This window comes from Notamacropus eugenii, chromosome 2 (genome assembly GCF_028372415.1).
Source record: "Notamacropus eugenii isolate mMacEug1 chromosome 2, mMacEug1.pri_v2, whole genome shotgun sequence".
Taxonomy (NCBI): Eukaryota; Metazoa; Chordata; class Mammalia; order Diprotodontia; family Macropodidae; genus Notamacropus; species Notamacropus eugenii.
Window position 1 is genome coordinate 228,353,021 of NC_092873.1, and position 19,023 is coordinate 228,372,043.

The 19,023-nt window shown below is 35.3% G+C and overlaps 1 pseudogene; it reads left to right on the forward strand.

The window, feature by feature from the left end:
- The first annotated feature begins 202 nt into the window (after positions 1-202).
- Positions 203-2,895, forward strand: LOC140526868 (heat shock protein HSP 90-alpha pseudogene; annotated as a pseudogene).
- The last annotated feature ends 16,128 nt before the right edge of the window (positions 2,896-19,023 follow it).

The following is a 19,023-nucleotide window of genomic DNA, read 5'->3' on the forward strand; positions in this document are numbered from 1 at the left end:
ATAATCAAATATATTATCCCAGTTATCCAAACAGTATATTCACCAAGAAAATCAGTACAACAACAGAAGAATGAAATTATACCTATTTCTCCATCGCCATTAGAAATGGCATTTAGAAGTAAGGGAACAATGATATTTTACTGATGTTGTTTTTCAAATTATTCTTAAGAAATTTACAGTTTGCTGCTCTCCCGTCTCGCTGCCAGCTGAAGCTTTGGGGCTCCTGCTCTCTCTGCCAAATTGCCTGAGGAAACGCAGACCCAGGACCAACCCATGGAGGAGAAGGAAGTGGAGACTTTTGCCTTTCAGGCAGAAATTGCTCAGTTGATGTCTTTAATCATTAATACATTCTACTCTAATAAAGAGATCTTTCTGAGAGAGCTGATTTCAAATTCATCTGATGCCCTGGACAAAATCAGGTATGAGAGTCTGACAGATCCAAGTAAACTAGACTCTGGGAAAGAGCTGAACATCAGCATCATTCCAAACAAAGATGATCGCACCCTAACCATTGTAGATACTGGTATTGGAATGACCAAAGCTGATTTAATCAACAATCTTGGTACAATAGCAAAGTCCGGAACCAAAGCTTTTATGGAAGCATTACAGGCTGGTGCAGATATCTCCATGATTGGTCAGTTTGGTGTTGGTTTTTATTCTGCCTATCTGGTGGCTGAGAAGGTGACATCAGCAAACATAACGATGATGAACAGTATGCCTGGGAGTCTTCAGCAGGAGGGTCGTTCACCGTTAGGACTGATGTAGGTGAACTTATGGGTCGTGGAACAAAGGTAATTTTGCATTTGAAAGAGGACCAAACTGAGTACTTGGAGGAACGAAGAATAAAGGAAATTGTGAAGAAGCATTCGCAGTTTATTGGCTATCCAATTACACTTTTTGTGGAGAAAGAACGTGATAAAGAAGTCAGTGATGATGAAGCAGAGGAGAAAGAAGAGAAACAGGAGAAGGAAAAAGAAGAAAAGGAGTCTGAGGACAAGCCAGAGATAGAAGATGTTGGCTCCGACGAAGAAGAAGAAAAGAAAGATGGTGACAAGAAGAAAAAGAAGAAGATTAAAGAAAAATATATTGATCAAGAAGAGCTTAACAAAACAAAGCCAATTTGGACCAGAAATCCTGATGATATAACTAATGAAGAATATGGTGAATTCTATAAGAGCTTGACAAATGACTGGGAAGATCATTTAGCTGTGAAACACTTCTCAGTGGAAGGACAGTTGAAATTCCGAGCCCTTCTCTTTGTTCCAAGACGTGCACCCTTTGATTTATTTGAAAATAGAAAGAAAAAGAATAACATCAAATTGTATGTGCGCAGAGTTTTCATTATGGATAACTGTGAAGAACTGATTCCCGAATATCTGAATTTCATCAGAGGTGTAGTGGATTCTGAAGATCTTCCTCTAAATATCTCACGTGAAATGCTGCAGCAAAGCAAAATTCTGAAAGTAATATGGAAGAATTTGGTCAAAAAGTGCTTGGAACTCTTCACTGAACTGTCTGAGGACAAAGAGAATTACAAAAAGTTTTATGAGCAGTTTTCTAAAAACATTAAGCTTGGAATACATGAAGACTCCCAGAACCAAAAGAAACTTTCAGAATTGCTGAGATATTATACTTCTGCTTCTGGTGATGAGATGGTTTCTCTTAAGGACTACTGCATGAGGATGAAGGAGAACCAGAAGCATATCTATTATATTACTGGTGAAACTAAGGACCAAGTGGCTAATTCAGCTTTTGTTGAGCGTCTTCGGAAACATGGTTTAGAAGTAATATATATGATTGAACCTATTGATGAGTATTGTGTGCAACAGCTAAAGGAATTTGAGGGCAAGACTTTAGTGTCTGTAACCAAAGAGGGTTTGGAACTCCCAGAAGATGAAGATGAAAAAAAGAAACAGGAGGAAAAAAAAGCAAAGTTTGAAAACCTTTGCAAAATTATGAAAGATATCCTAGAGAAAAAAGTTGAAAAGGTAGTTGTATCAAACCGATTGGTTACTTCCCCGTGCTGCATTGTCACAAGCACATATGGCTGGACAGCAAACATGGAAAGAATAATGAAGGCTCAGTCACTGAGAGACAACTCAACAATGGGTTACATGGCAGCGAAGAAGCACTTGGAGATCAACCCTGACCATTCCATTATTGAAAAACTACGGCAAAAGGCAGAGGCTGACAAGAATGATAAATCAGTGAAAGATCTGGTCATCTTACTGTATGAAACTGCACTGTTGTCTTCTGGGTTCAGTTTGGAAGATCCCCAGACACATGCCAATCGGATCTACAGGATGATCAAACTTGGTCTTGGAATTGATGAAGATGATTCAACTACTGAAGAAACCAATGCAGCTATCACTGAAGAAATGCCACCTCTTGAAGGGGATGATGACACATCGTGCATGGAAGAAGTGGACTAAAAAGCATTCCAAAACATGGAATTACAGCATGTTTCCTAGACTAGTCTGAATAAGTTATTTTGTATAAGGGGTTGAGAAAATACTTGATGTCTTCATTCCCTCTGATGTACATTTTCAGATATGTTCTCTTTATTTTTGTTAAATCACTTTTTAAAAAAGTATGGCATGAACATGCTATTTAAAGGGAAGTTTAGGATTCTCTTCCCTTTTAAGTATAATCAATACTGTGATACCTTAGACATTCAAAGAACTAGTAATCATTGTAGTTTACTTTGGTTTTATTTTAGGGAGGGAGAAATAATATCCTTAATAAATGTCCAAACATTGTAATCTAATGTTAACTCACTAACACTCCTGTGGTCTGAATACAGTATGTAACAGAAAGCTGAATAATGGAATTGAATTACTCCTTGGTCTCTAAAATACACTGTTTTGAGGTATCTTAAAAAAAAAAAAAAAGAAATTTACTCATTACTTTCCTTCTCTGGGCTTCAGTTTCTCCATATTTAAAGTGTGGGGGTTGAACTATATGATACCCAAGGTCTCTTTCAGGTTGAACACTCTATCACTCTATGAACAATTGCAAGCTATATTTCCTATAATCCAATAAGAAATTTAACCAAGAAATTATGATAGAACACTGGTGAATCATGCTCTATCAATGCCATTTATGAGTCAGTGTGTAAAGGGTTAATTTATTGAAGAAAATTCTAGTGATATGAGGGAATTCAAACACTTTCTGAAGAAGCTTAACTTTTAAGAGAGCAGTTTTAGATTCTGGAGAATCTGATTTAGGCTACGTCTGCTCAGGGCAATGAAATAAGAAAATTTGGTCATGATTGAGTGTATTCATGTAAGAAAGTGGAAGAAGGTGAGTCGAGGCTCAACACAGGGAAATCATTGTTCAATAGTTAACCTTATTTATTCTCAGCATTGTGCATTTCCTTAGAGAATTATTGATCTTCTTGGACTTTACCAAGCACAATATAATATACTGTTCAGTATACACTAAAGCTGCTCTGAAAGGAGCAACAGATGTCTCCAGGGTTTTGCTATTTCAATCCCTCCCTGGCCCATCCATATTTAGTATGTGCTTTTGCTATTTCATTATATATATACATATATATATATGCATATATATGTATATATATATATATACATATATATATATATTGATCATTACAATATTACTGCTACTGTGTACAATGATTTCTTGTTTCTGATCAATTTTCCTTACATTAGTTCATATAAGTCTTTGCAGGTTTTTCTGAAACCATTCCCCTTACTATTTCTTATAACACTATAGTATTCTGTCATAATCATATACCACAACTTGTTCTGCTGTTGCCCAATTGATTGGCATCCTCTCAATTTCCAATATGTATTTTGGCCACTATGTAAAAGAACTGCTAAAAATATTTTTGTCTGTAAAGGTTCTTTCACTTATCGTTGATCTCTTTGGGATACAGACCTATTTATTTAACCTGTTAGTGTTATTGTGGCATCAGTATTTGCAGTCTTATTGTCTTTTGAGAATAGTTCCAAATTGTTTTCCAGAATAGATGAACAACTTCACAACTCTATCAAAAGTTCTTTAGTGCTTGTATTTTCCCATATCCCCTGTATCACTTGCCATTACTTATAAACGTGAGGAGATACTTCAGATTGGCTGGTTGCTTTTCTTTTATTTGAAATTTGAAAAGGAAAAAATAATTAATTTTTAGTTTCCAACTTTCACTTTTATAAGGTTTTGAAATCTAAATTTCCCTGTCTTTCACTCCTTTCTCCCCAAGAAAGCATGCAATCTGATATTGGTTACACATGTACAAACATATTAAAAACACTCCCACATTAGTCATGTTGTAAAAGAAGAATCAGAACAAAAGGGAAAAACCACAAGAGAGAAAAAAAGAAAGAAAATAGTGAGCTTCAATCTGTATTCAGACTCCTTAGTTATTTCTCTGAATGTGGATAACACTTTCCATAATGAGTTTTTTGGATCTGTCTTAGAGCATTGCATTGATCAGAAAAGCTGTCTTTCTAAAGAAGTCAATCATTGCACAATGTTACTCTTAATGTGTATAATGTTCTTCTGGTTCTGCTCACTTCATTCAGCATCAGTTCATGCAAATCTTGCCAGGGTTTTCTGAAATGTGTCTGCTTACCATTTCTTATGTAAAAACAGTATTTCATTATATTCATATAACACAACTTGTTCAACCATTCCCCAATTGGTGGACATTTCCTCAGTTTTCAATTCTTTTCTTTTTTAAATTTTTTTATTTTTCATTTTTAACACAGTTCATATGACATAAAACAATTCCAACCTTTGGTCAGGTGATATTTCTTTTAAAACATTTACAATATAGACCAGAATGATTTTTTTAACATTATCCAATTGAGACACAAAGTAACTATGCATGCTAACTTCATAAGCCCTTGACCTAATTGTCTCCACACTATCACTAAGAATTAGAGTACCCTAACTTATTGCTGTTGGTCTAAAGTCCCAAGCCTAATAGCTTAATTTTAGACTTGACCTCAAATGCTCCCCTATCAACAATCTATAATTTAATTGATCTTGTATTAAGCTTATAAACCTTTTGACTATAGAAAATTGTCACTAAGTATAGGGACATTGCAGGGAAAAAATATCTCCCCAGTTTCATAGCGGTTCCAGGCAGGAGTAGATTATCAACTTGCATTCAGTGAGGCTTAGATTCTGCCAGGTGTCAGTGGGAAAATTGAGTCAGGAGAATCTTACATCAGCCCAAGCAGAACAGCACTCTCCCACACTTCCCATGAGATCACCTGTGAGATGTAAGCATCTCACAGGCTTACTAGCATCATGGATTGGAGGCTCAGAACACCTTTCTTGCTATCCTTACCTGGAGTTAGACTCAAAAGTCTAAAGAGTTATAAATATTTTCTTTTCATGTAGGAATGTAAACAGTTCAGCTTTAGAAAGTCTTTTATGATTTCTCTTTTCTGTTTACCTATTCATGCTTCTTTTGATTCTTGTGTTTGAAAGTCAAATTTTCTCTTCAGTTCTGGTCTTTTCATCATGAATGCTTGAAAGTCCTCTATGTCATTGAATGACCATTTATTCCCTTTGAAGTATTATACTCAGTTTTGCTGGGTAGGTGATTCTTGGTTTTAATCCTAGTTCCTTTGACTTCTGGAATATCCTATTCCACGCCCTTCGATCCCTTAATGTAGAAGCTGCTAGATCTTGTGTTATCCTGATTGTATTTCCACAATACTTGAATTGTTTCTTTCTAGCTGCTTGCAATATTTTCTCCTTGATCTGGGAACTCTGGAATTTGGCCACAATATTCCTAGGAGTTTCTCTTTTTGGATCTCTTTCAGGTGGTGATCTGTGGATTCCTTGAATACTTATTTTGTCTTCTGGTTCTAGAATATCAGGACAGCTTTCCTCTATAATTTCATGGAAGATAATGCCTAGGCTCTTTTTTTGATCATGACTTTCAGGTAGTCCCATAATTTTTATATTGGCTCTCCTTGATCTGTTTTCCAGGTCAGTTGTTTTTCTAATGAGATGTTTCACATTATCTTCTATTTCTTCAAACTTTCTTGTTTCTTTTTTAACTGCTTGGTTTATTTCATAGTCATTCATTTCCCTGAACTCAGTTCTGTCTTTCAGAGAGCTGTTTTGTTCAGCGAGTTTTTGAATATTCTCCATTTGGCTAATTCTGCTTTTTAATGCCTCTTTCTCCTCATTGGCTTTTTGGACCTCTTTGGTCAAATGAGTTAGCCTCTTTTTAAAATAATTACTTTCCTTAATATTTTTTTTTCCTTTGGTTCTCCTTTAGCAAGCTGGTAACTCGCTTTTCCAGATTGTCCATTGCTTGAGCCCAATATAAGTTCACTTTGGAGGCCCTGGAGGCAGAGATCTTAACTTCCTGTGACAGTAAGCCTTGTTCTTCCTCCTCTGAAAGGATGAGAGGACACCTGTTCACCAAGAAAGTAACCTTCTATGGTCTAATTTTTTTTTTCCCTCTTTTGGCCATTTTCTGAACCCAAATTACTTGACTTCTGAATCCTTTTTCAAAAGATTAGACTCAGTTGTTAGGTTCGCATAGACTTTGGGTGGGGGCAGGCCATCACTCAGTGTTGAGGTTTAGATCAGCTGCTCCCTACTGCCAGAGGCTTTAAGCTGAGCTGCCTGAACAATGGACCCAGGTTGTACACAGGGATCCTTTACCCCTTTTTAATGAAGATTTGTGATACAGACCTTGAAGTGTTATTGATGGATTAAAGAGCATGCACACTTTTACAATCCTTTGGGCATAGATCCAAAGTGCTCTCCAAAATGATGGTATCAGGTTATTTTACCAACAATGCACTAGTGTTTCAATTTTCTCACATCTTCCCCAACATTTATCATTTCCCTTTTTTATCATGTTAGTCAATCTAATAGATGTGATGTGGTGCCTCAGAGTTGTTTAATTTGCATTTCTCTATTCAATAGTGTTTTAGAGAATATTTTTCATATGACTATAGCTAGCTTCATTTTCTTCAACTGAAAACTGCTTATTCATGTCCTCTTACTATCAGCTGGGGAATGATATGTATTCTTATAAATTTTAATCAGTTCTCTATATATTTGAGAAATGAGTCCTTTATCAAAGGCATTGGCTATAAAAATTGTTTCCTTGGTTTCTGCTTCCTTTCTAATTTTGATTGCATTAACTTTATGCAAAAATTATTTTTCTTTACAATTCAATGTAATAAAAAATAATCCATTTTGCATTTTGTAAGGTTCTCTAGCTTGTGTTTGGTCATATATTCTTCTCTTCTCCATAGACCTTACAGGTAAACTATTCCATAGTTTCCTAATTTGCTTATGGTATCACTATCTCTTGCTGTTGGGCTTTATTATTGCTATACAGAAATGCCAATGATTTGTGTGGTTATATTTTATATCCTGCAACTTTGGAAAAGTCGTCAATTTATTTCAAGTAGTTTTTTAGTTGATTCTCTAGAATTCTCCAAGTATACCATCATCCCATCTGCAAAAGAAGAATAGTTTTGTTTCTTCATTGTCTATTTCAATTCCTTCCATTTATTCTTGAATCTCTTATAGCTAAAGCCGACATTTCTGGTACAATAATGAATAACAGTTATAATGGGCATCCTTGTTTCACCCCCAATCTTCTTGGAAATGCTTCTAGCTTCTCCCTATTACATACAATGTTCAATGACGGTTTTAGGTAGATGCTACTTATCATTTAAAGGAAGACTCCATTGAGTCTCCAAATCTTTCTAGTGTTTTTAATAGAAATGGGTGTTGTATTTTGTCAAATGTTTTCTCTGCATCTATTCAGATAATCATAGTTTTTGTAATTTTTTTTCCTGATATGATCAATTATGCTGACAGTTTTCCTAATATTCCACCAGCTCTATATTCCTGGTGTAAATCCTACCTGATCATAATGTGTTACCCATGTGATAAGTTGCTGCAATCACTTTGCCAAAATTGTATTTATTTTTTTTACATCTATATTCATTCTATATTTCGCGTCTATATACATTGACTCAGGGAAAATTGGTCTGTAATTTTCTTTCTCTGTTTTGGCTCTTCCTGGTTGAAGTATTAGCACCATAATTATGTCATAAAAAGAATTTAGTAGGACTTCTTTTTTACCTATATTTTCAAATAGTTTTTATGATACTGGAATTAATTTTTCTTTAAATGTTTGATAGAATTCACCTGTAAATCCATCTGGTATGAAAGTTTTTTTTTTTTTTGGTCAGGAGTTCATTGATGTCTTGCTTGATTTCTTTTTTTCTTGAAATGGAGATATTTAATATTTTATTTCTTCCTCTGTTAATCTCAGCAATTTATATTTTTGTAAATAATCATCCATTTCAGTGATATTATTAAATTTATTGGCATATAGTTCAGCAAAATGGCTCCTACTTATTGTTTCAATTTTCACTTCATGGTGGTAACTCACCCTTTTCGTTTTTGATGCTGGTAAGTTGGTTTTTTTCTTTCTTTTTTAGAAAAATTAAATTAACCAAAGGTTTATCTTTTTATTGTGTTTTTAAATAAAACCAACTCTTCATTTTTGTTATTATTTTAACAGTTTTCTTACTTTTCATTTTATTAATCTCTCAATTGAGCTTCAGAATGTTAGATCTTGCATTTAATTGGGGATTTTTAATTTGTTCTTTTTCTAGCATTTTTAGTTGCATGACTAATTCATTTATCTCTGCTTTCTCTAGGAAAAATCTTGGGACAGTGGGATCAGCTTAAGAGGTAAACAATGTCTCAGTTCAAGAACCTAGGGAGATCATCAAGGTGAGTCCCTCTTCCTGTGGGTGAAGGGGACAAATATAGGACCAGAGCTGTCCCAGACAGCCTCATCTCACTGAACCAGGAGGAGTTCCTGAGCCCCAGGTTGATGGAGCCCGTAGTGCTAACACCAGGAGCACAGGAATACCTTAGCACAGCAAGGGGAATTGGGCACCAGCATAGATGGGGGTTCACCAGTCATTGAGCCTGCCTGTGATCCAGCTCAGGGAAAGAGGAGATGTCCTGCAGCCAGATCACTCCTCCCCCATACCTCATACAATGAGCTTCATTAACCCCTGGGAAACTCAAAAAGGCTTTAACTGGTCTCAGCCTTGGCACCCACCAGTCAGCTAAGAAAGAGGTAAGTTGAAGCATTCTAGCTTCTAGCTGAAAGAACCTGAGGCCACAATACTCAAAGTCTCAAGTTCTCAACACAAGAAAAGTGGGACAGAGCTCCCTGTGCCCCAGAAGAAGAGATCCGCATTAAAAGCCATGAACAGTGCAATCATTATGAGCAAGGAGGAAACCAGAAAAGCAGACATCATAGAACTGTACTATGAGAACAAAAACCAAAATTTGAATTCAGAAGACGACAGAATTGAGACTGTACTCACAATGTGAAACCTCAAAAGGGATTATGAACTGATTTCAAGCCCAAAGAGAATTCTTTGAAGAGCTCAAGAAAGAATGTAAAAGCCAAATTAGAGAGTAGAAGAAGAATTGACAAATGATTTTAAAAATATGAAGAAAGAATTAAAGGAAGAATTAAAAAGGAAAACTGGGTAAATGAAAAAGAAAATACAAAACCTAAATGGAGAAAATAACTCCTTAAAAGCAACAATTGTTTAAATGTTAAAGGAGGTGCAAAAGTTAACTGAAGAAAACAATCTATTAAAAATTAGAATTGGGCAAATAAAAGCTAATGACTCTATGACACATCAAGAATCAGTTTAACAAAGTCTAGAGAATGAAAAAAATTGAAGAAAATGTAAAATATCTCATTGGAAAAACAACTGACCTGGAAAACAGATCCAGGAGAGGAAATCTAAGAATTTTTGCTCTACCAGAAAACCATGATGAAAAAAGAGCCTGGACAATATCTTTCAGGAAATCATCAAGGAAAACTTTCCTGAAGTCCTAGAACCAGAGGGCAAAATAGTCTTTGAAAGAATCTACCAATCACCTCCTGAAAGAGTTCCCAAATTGAACATGCCAAGGAATATTGTTGCCAAACTCCAGAACTATCAAGTTACAGAAAAAATACTGCAAGCAGTCAGAAAGAAAAAATTCAAATATCAAGAAACTACACTCAGGATCACACAGGACCTTGTAGTTTCTATATGAAAAGAGCAGAGGAATTGGAATATGTTATTTCAAAGGCAAAGGATCTTAGACTATAATCAGGGATTAACTACGGAGCAACATTGAGCATAATCTTTCAGGCAAGGAGATGGACATTCAATGAAATACGGGATTCCCAGATCTTCTTGTTGAAAAGATCAGAGCTGAATAGAGAATTTGATCTTCAAATACAAGACTCAAGAGAGGCATAAAGAATTCAGCAGGGACAAAAGAAAAAAAAAACTTGAATTGAGAAAATTCCAAAATTAGTACTAAGATCAGAGAAGTTTCTTGAGGCATTCTACACATGTACAAAGCATCCTCATTTTAAAAACTTATCTTCCTTCACTTTTTCTTTCATTACAAGGTCCCAAAATGGACTTTCTATTTTTTTCTTAAAATCATTTACTACCCATACCTAATTTTATAAGCCTGGTTTGGCAGTCAATGCATCTTCTAAAAAGAAACAGAAAATTTTATTCTCCATTCACAACCACAAGTTTGAAAAGTATGAATTGTATTTAACTCAAACAAATAGCTAATATTTTGTAACAAGAATTTAGAGGTATAGATGTATTTGACGTACTTGTCAGTCCTTTTATTTAAACCAAGTGCTGTTCTGGTGATATATAAAATAGCAATACACAAATAAACTCAACTATTTCCAAGCACCACAGAAATAGGTTGCATTTTCCTTCTTGTGAACATGTTAAAGAAATGTAAGAAGAGAAAAAGAACAACAATATATGACAGCATCTTATAGGCCAACTCTATGTATATACTTGGTATATGAAATTCTCTAAAACAAGAGTTTGTACCCCTTTGGTATAATGAGTAGCTTTGGCAGTCTGGTAAAGCCTCATTCTCAGAATAATACTTGTTTTATATTCAATTGAAAGAAATATTTGATTTCTCTCTAGGTAGAAATTAAGCTAGGTGGCACAGTGGAGAGAGTGCTGGAACCAGAATCAGGAAGACAAGTTCAAAACCATAATCAAATACTGTCCAGCCTTATGACAACTTTAGGCATGTCACTTAACTTTTATCAATGTCAGGTTTTTCATCCCCATAACTAGGATAATATTAGCGCTTATCTCCCAGCATTGTTATAATGATAAAATGAGAAAATATTTGGAAAAACCCTGGCATAATTTAGAGTGCAATATAAAGGCTAGTTTTGTTATTTGTTGCTATTGTTTTCAGTTAAAGATTAGTGAAAATGAGATGCATTTCTTTCCTATCCAAGTTAATCTATCCAAGGGCCATAGAGGTACGTTATATTAAGAATCCCTGTTCTAGAAGAAGCTTTAGATTTACATTTTTAAAAATTGCAGTCATATCATTTTAATGATACTGAATATGCTTACAACAAATGATATATGATTAAAAGTTTGTGTTTCTGTGCCTACAGGGAAGAAGGGGAAAAATGAGTGTGGTTTATTGGTAGTTTTGTTTTTGAATGGAACAACAAGAGTCATAAGATGTTCAAGAACAGGAGGTATGATAATCATGTGGCTCAATTGTTGAAGTCAAGGGCAAATTACACATGGTAAACTGTATAAGTGCACTTTCTGTGTAATCCAACTAAGTTAGGGAGATGTATTCACTGTTGGTTACTACTTGTTAATTAACTACTTTGATATACTGAGATTTATCTAAATACATTGAAATTAGGTGTGTTTACTGTTCCTAAACATCAAGAAAATGTGCCACCAAATTTTAAATACATTGGCCACAGCAGTCTGTCAGTCAACAAGCATTTATTAAGTACTTACTTCATACTAGGCACAGTGCTAAGTGCAGGGAATCAAAGGACAAAGAAAATTCCCTGCACTCAAGGAGTTCACATTTAGATGGGAAAGTCATTATACTATTAACTGAATAAATGAAAAAATATCTATACAGAGAAGAAGCATAGCATCTGGGAGGGAGAGGACAGAAAAGTTCTTCTGTAGAAGAGAAGCTATCTAAAGAATTCCAGGGGAGCCAAGAGGCAGAGGTTAGCTGACAGACAATTCATGCATAGTGAGCAGACAGTGCAAAAGTATGGAGATGAGAGATGAAGTGTCATGTTCAAGGAACTATAAATAGAGCAGAATAGTATTATTATATCTGGCAACTCATGAACAAATAAAAATGAAATGAAATAGAAAAGAGGTCCTCAGTCTTGTGTCCTCATTTTACTTTTTATAGTGATCACATAGTGGTAAGAAAGAGTTATTTAGATTATTCATAAATATTAACTTAATGATGACACTCTAAAAGTCAAATTTTTTAAAAGAATACATTACTTAAAGGGTGAAGCCAAAATAGCAGATTAAAGCAGGAATTTCCCTAAGCTCTCCGTCAAAGCCCTCCAAATACCTCTAAAAAATGACTCAAATTCTAGAGGCAGAGAACCATAAAATTATAGATTGAAACAAATTCCCAGTCCAAGACAACGTGAAAAGTCAAGAGGAAGGGTCTATTGCACCAGACAGGGAGTGGAACACAGTTCTGCACCACAGAAGGGATTTAATCATTGGAAGTTGTGGCAGTTTCCAGACTTCTCAACCCACAAACACCAGAAAGGTCAAAGGAAAAACTGGGGCGTGGGTAAAAGAGAAGTGTACAGTCTGGCTAGGTCCTGCCCCAGGGTGGTGGGGTCAGGAGCTGTAGCAGCAGCAGTAGCTACAGAGACAGAGGCTGCTTCCTGAACTCTGGGCTCACAGATGGTGAGGGATCAAGCAGTTGATACAAAATCCCTAAAGCCTGGGACAGTACACCCACTCCCATTCAAAACAAATTCCTACCTTGTAAAATGCAAAAAAGTCAAGTGTTTGGCTGAAATCATGAGCAAACATCATAAAAGAACTCAATTTACACAAATATATATAGTATATATGAAAAAACTATAGAATTTTGCTTTAATGACAAAGATCAAAATGTACAGCTACAAGAATACAGCAAAGCAAAGATCCTACACCAAAAATCTCTAAGAAATATATGAATTGGTTACAGGCCATGGAAGAACTCAAAAACGATTTTGAAAATCAAGTATGTAGAGGAAAATTTGGGAAGAGAAATGAGAGTGATGCTTTAAGAAAATCATGAAAAATGAGTCAACAGATTGCTAAAGAAGACTCCAAAAATACTGAAGAAAATGACAAGTGAAAAATAAACTAAAGAGTAAAAGAAGTCCAAAAAGCCAATGATGAGAACAATGCCTTAAAAATCAGAATTGGCCAAATGGAAAAGATATTCCAAAAATTCACTGAAGAAAACCATTTCTTCAAAATTAAAATGAGAGGTAATGGCTTTATGAGAAATCAAGAAAATATACAAAAGAACCAAAAGAAGGAAAAAATAGAAGACAATGTGAAGTATCTCATTGGAAAAACAACTGACCAGGAAAATAGATCCAGGAAGGAAAATTTAAAAATTATTGGACTACTTGAAAGTCATGATCAAAAAAAAGAGCCTAGATATCTTCTTTTAAGAAATTATGAAGGAAAACTGACCTGGTATTCTAGAAACAGGGGGTAAAATAGAAATTGAAAGAATCCACGTATTTCCTCTGGAAAGAGATCCCAAAAGGAAAATTCCTAGAAATATTGTAGTCAGAATCCAGTGTTCTCAGGTCAAGGAGAAAATATTACAAGTAATCATAAAAATAGCAGAATGGAGGACAAAGTTAATCAGAAGCAAACACACAGGTTAAAGGAGAGAATAGAATAAATAGAGGGCAGGGCAGGATAGAAGAAAATATAGTTAGTCTTTCACAACGTCTGTATTGGAAGCATTTTGTAAGACTACACATGAATAACCTAAGTTAAATTGTTTGCCTCTCAATGAGGGTAAATGGGGAGAGGGGAAGGGAGAGAATGTGGAATTCAAAGTTTTAAAAATGAATGTTAAAAACTGTTTTTGCATGCAACTAGGAAATAAGATATATAGGCAATAGGTTATAGAAATCTATCTTGCCCTATAGGAAAATATAGGGGAAGGAGATAAAGGGGGATGATAGAAGGGAGGGCAGATTAGAGTAAAGGGTAATCAGAATACACACTGTCCTCAAGTGAGGGGAGGGGAGATGGGAAGAAAATTTGAAATTCTAAAGTCTGTGGAAGTAAATGTTGAAAACTGAAAAGAATTTTTTTTTAAAAAAAGAAGCATGAAAAGGTAAACAGGAAAGATAAATTATAAGAGACTTATTAAAGTTGAACTGTTTACATTCCTACATGGAAAGATGATATTTGCAGCTCATGAGACCTTTCTCAGTATCAGTGTAGTTGGAGAAAAGAGCTGATAGATGGGGGGGGGGGGATGGTACAGGGTAAGTTGAATATGAAGAGGTGATAACTCCAAAAAGAAAATTAATGTGTGAGGCAGCAATATATTGGGAGGAGAAAGGGAGATATAGAATGGGTTAAACTATCTCACATAAAAGAGACAAGAAAAAAGTTTCACAATGGAGGGGAAGAGGGAAGAGGGAAGAGGTGAGAAGGAATGAGTGAACCTTGCTGTCATTGGATTTGACTTAAAGAGGGAATAACAGACACATTCAATTGGGTATTTTACCCTACAGAAAAGTACTGGTGAAGGTGACAAGAGGAGGGAATCATAGTAGGGAGGGCTAATTGAGGGAGGGGGTAGTCAGAAGCAAACACTTTAGAAAATTGACAGGGTCAAAGGAGAAAATAGAATAATTGTGGTGTGGGATTGGATGGAGCAAAATATAGTTAGTCTTTTACAACGTGACTATTATAGAAGTATTTTGCATAACTACACATGTATAACCTATATCAAATTTCTTGCCTTTTAAGTAGGGATGCAAGGGGAGAGGGAGGAAGGGAAAGAAGTTGGAACTCAAAGTTTTAAAAAAGAATGTTAAAAGTTGTTTTTAAATGCAACTGGGAAATAAGATATACAGGCAATTGGAATATAGAAATCTATCTTGACCTTCAAGAAAGTAAAGGGGAAGAGGATAAAAGGGGGTGATAAAAGGGAGGAGAGACTGGGAGATAGGGTAGTAAGAATGCATGCCATCTTGGGGTTGAGGGGAAAGGAAAGATTGGGAGAAAATTTGGAACTCAAAATCTTGTGGGAATGAATTTTGAAAACTAAAAATAGATCAATTTAAATCTTAAAAAAAGAATTCTATTTTGCTATAGGAAATGATGGTTAGACTGATTTCAGAAGAAAATAACTGCAAAGACTTACAAACCAGTGCAAAGTGAAATGAGCAGAATCAGGAGAACATTTGTAACTAGGACATATGCGTACCAGGAGAGCCTGCTGTACAAGTCCTTGGATCTTCTTTTCTAAAAGGAAAGCAACCTTTGATTAATCTACTTTAATCAAACACAGATATCATTCAATTAGTTTAGGGGGAAAAGTAAGCACACTGAACTTCTGAGGAAATACAAACAGAAACTACAAGCAAAAATTACAAACAGAAATTACAAACAGAAAAATTACAACAGACAGGACTTCCAACATAGACAATACACACATCATTATCAGAGAGAAAAGCACCAATATCTGGGTTTTCAAAGTCGGGGGGCTCCTTAGCAGCTGCCCAGAGTCTCATTTGGCACACAAACCTTCTTCTGAAAACTAAGCCCCAAAGTAAAATCTCACCTAAGAGTATATATACTTTTTAGAGCAGGACCACAGGACCCTCTGATCCAGTGACTCAGTAGAAATTAACAAAAGGTATTTGAGGCCTATTACTGGGCAGGAAAGATCTTGCTGCTGCAACATTGTACATAGTAACAGAAATAGTGTATGACAAATAACTATGAATTATTTAACTATTCTCAGCAATACAATTATCCAAGACAATCCCAAAGGAGTCTTGATGAATCATACTATCCACTTTCTGAGAAAGAACTGATGGAGACTGAATGTAGATCAAGGCATATTCTTTTCACTTTTTTCCCCATTTTTTCTTTTGGTTTGTTGCTTCTTTCACAATATGACTTATTAGCTATTTTACATGATTGTACACATATAACCTATATTAAATTGTTTACTCTGTTTGGGGGAGAGAGGAGTTGAGAGAGGCAAAAAAGTTTGAATTCAAATTAAAAAAATAAATGTCAAAAATTGTTCTTACATGTAATTTGGTGAAAACATAAAATGCCATTTTTAAAAAGAAAAAATATATCTTATTTATTTTGAATATATTAAACATAAGTAAGACTTAAAAATAGTTAAGTAAGATAGTTCACAGGTTCTCCTGCAAGAGGCAAAAAGAAATTATGGCAGTTTCTTGTTTTATCGTGTGCCTCAAAGCATCATTTATTTCATAGGGTTCAACTTCACCTCCTCTTGCAGTTCTCATAACTAGTATAAATACGCACACATACAAAATCTTCATGATGATCATTGTGACTTTTGTACTAATATTTCTTTCAGATGATGAAGGGTTGAAAAACATCCTGTTGAGACTTGACAAAAACATATAAACCAAGTAAATAACTGATGTGATACTTCTCTGGCTTCTTTTAAGTCCCAACCAAAATTTCATCTTTTACAAGAAGCTTTCCTTAATTCTTCTAAATTTCAGTCAAGTTCTGTTAATTACTTTCTCATCATTATGTATATAGCTTGCTTTGTGTGTGTGTGTGTGCATGTGTGTATGTGTATGTGTATATATGTGTGTGTATTTGCATGTTGTCTCTCCTATTAGATTGTACGTTCCTTGAGAGCAGGGACTCTCTTTGCCTCTTTTTCCATCCCCAGTGTATGTTAACAAATGTATATTGAATGAATTAAGCAAAACTGAGCAGAGAGAGGAAAGGAGGGATGAAAAATATATATGAGAACATGATCTGTTTTTAAGAACTGAGAGAAGCCACAGGTATGAAAGTTTCTCAGAAGTTTCACTCCTGGATATCATGAAATATTTTCTTTTCCAGTGAGAGATCCAAAAAGTGCTAGATCAGGAACCACTGGATGATTTCACAAAAATAGTATTGCAAATACCTTAAAAGACTGTAAACAAATAGCTGCTAATTAGGGCATCACATGTAGATGAGAATTGCACAGAAACAGGCATGGATACATTTTGATCAGTACTAGTGGAGGAAGAATCCACAATGAGATTATAAATCTAGTAAAGACAGAACTAACTGAAGAAAAACAAAACCCACTCTTGAAACAGCTCTATTCCACTCCCATTCCTGATAAATCCAGCTCATGTCCAGCAATAGCTATCACTGGTCCATAAGGAGAAGTATTGTTTTCTCTGAGTCCTGGAGTGCTAGATTTCCTTGTAGTGCTCAGTTAACCTTTGTGTGCTGTTGGTGGCTAGAGAGAACTAGTTTCATGGGGAGAGGATCAACCAGCACTTCAGAGGATGAGGAAGAAATCCAGCCAACAATCAAATAGTTTTCTCAATCAATAGACTCCTATCTGAGACATAATTTTCTAAAACCATGACTTTTCCAGTCAGGAGTGGGGTAGGTAGAGCTGACTAAGAAGCAGAAAGTCCATTGTATCACTCTTCTAATCAAAACCTTTAGGATTCCTTATTCCTTAACATGCCGGTTTAAAATCTATACCTTAGTGCTCAAGACCAATGAGTGTTTCTATTCTGTTTTCCAGACAAAACCAAACTATATTTTTCCATGTGTCCCAAGAAAATAGTCCTAATTGCCATCTCTCATAATCCTCAACAATTAGAAGAACATCAGTCTAACATTTCCAGTTAAAAGCTGACTATATTATAAAAAGTACTCATATTTCTAGAGTATTTTATGGTATACCAAAGTTGGTTTCAGTTCTATAATCTAGGTAGTACAAGTATCATCATCCACATTTTACAAATGAAGAAACCAAGATGAAGAGTGATTAAATGATTTGCTCTAAATAATGATGGCCATAAACATCAGAGGACAGATTGAAACCCAAGTCTCCTGACTTCAACTATAGCTTTCTTTCCAGCACTTCTCACCACTTCTATTGCACATGAAACAGAGCATAGAACCAGTTTGACTCTCTTGACTCCACCTCCTTCTTACCTGGCTCATTCTTTAACTCCCAGGAAAATCTTTTTTTAACTTTTTTTTTTCCTTAATGATGATTTCCTCTCTGGTTCCATCATTTTGGAAAGGGTCCTGACCAATTTTAACTTCATCCTCCCCTAAAGACTCTCCACATTCCACCGCCTTTTCTACACCTGTGGCATTATCTTTTTTCCCTTCTGTCTCTTCTTTCAAGCACCCCTTTGGGTGTCCTCTTCCTTCATTAGAACACTGAGGGTATGCAATGCTTTGCTTCATTGCATTTGTACTCCATGCTTTGTAAATTGTTCTCCATATAGTTAAGGGCATAATAAATGTTCTATTTATACATTCATCTAGCTATCTACCATCTATCTACCTTTGGAATCTATATATCTAAATGAAGCTGAAATATGTTATAGTCAGTTAAGATTTAGTGGCATTAGCTGATGTTGTAAATGTCTTAAATCAGTATGTTGGTTCAGTGTGGTTTCATTGTTATTAATCTAAATGACTGCAACCTCATATGCCAGCATTTTTATACTAATACACACTTCGGTTTGGATCACTGGCTGTCTCTGCTAGTTTTTCTTTGCCAATACACTTTCTACTGGAGTCCTATATTTCCCTCCTTGGCAACTAGCATGATATGGGTGATACTTTTCTCAGTCCTCAGGATGTGCTTTATCATTTTCTCTCATATAGAGTTCCTAGACTGTGGAAGATATTTCAAGGAATCAAGAAATTCCTTCCCATGTCACCAGACCAATCTGCAAGGACCTTCAAATTGTCCCTATTATCATTTCTCAAGGTCTCAACTGAGAAACCATCTTACTTCATCTCCCTCTATCTATGGAAAATTCTTTAAATCAATGAGCAACAATTTATTAAACACAAATTATATGTCAAGCATATGTTAGGCACTGTGGATACAAAA